We start from the raw sequence: 710 nt of genomic DNA, 5'->3' as shown, positions 1-710 counted from the left end.
GGCACAGGAGAGGAAGACCTTTGGTGAGATGGATCAATTCTGTGACCGGAGAGGTGAGAATAAGTGTGTCTGAGATGGTTAGGCTGGCACAGGATAGAATGGTCTTTAGGGCTCTTGTACACAGGGTCACTATGAGTCACAAGCGACTCAATGGCACCTAACAACAACATCATTAAAAAGCTGATGGGATACATTGAGAGACAAAGAACATTCTGAATTCAGACATGTTGCTAGTTGCCGTCAACTATGACTAACAACTCTAGGAACAGACCCAATCTTTGCAGCATCCTGTGTCAATCTCCCCATCTCCTGTACGCTGGAGTCCTCTGCTACACTTTCTGGGCCAACCCATCTCGTTGATGGCCTTCCCCCCTTTCTCTGGCTCGCCACCCTTCCCAGCACCACACAACCTCCTACATTAGAGAATAAATGTAACGCAACACCAAGTAACCAAGATACGCAGGTAATTCTAACCATTTTTAACAATCTCACATCTCGGTCAAGACTTGAACACCTACTTTTTCATTAAAGATCAGAAGGCATTCCATAAGAAGTGACTTCTAAGACGCATGAAAATTTTCGACATCAGCATTAAATTCCTTCCCATATTGTATACAGAGCCATCTGAACAGTTGTTTTTTTCTCTCTCAAGTTCTTGGTGGGTTGGGATGTCTGTAACTAGGGCAAATGATTAAAACCTGGACTATGAG

General features: G+C 43.9%; 1 pseudogene; it reads right to left on the bottom strand.

The window, feature by feature from the left end:
- Positions 1-710, bottom strand: part of LOC102874430 — a 6,342-nt pseudogene that overhangs the window by 4,612 nt on the left and 1,020 nt on the right.

Source organism: Elephantulus edwardii, unplaced genomic scaffold, assembly GCF_000299155.1.
Source record: "Elephantulus edwardii isolate Elephantulus edwardi_28Jun2011 unplaced genomic scaffold, EleEdw1.0 scaffold00348, whole genome shotgun sequence".
NCBI classification, from domain to species: Eukaryota; Metazoa; Chordata; class Mammalia; order Macroscelidea; family Macroscelididae; genus Elephantulus; species Elephantulus edwardii.
Note: the sequence above shows the minus strand (reverse complement) of the source record. Positions and strands in the feature narration are given on the sequence as shown.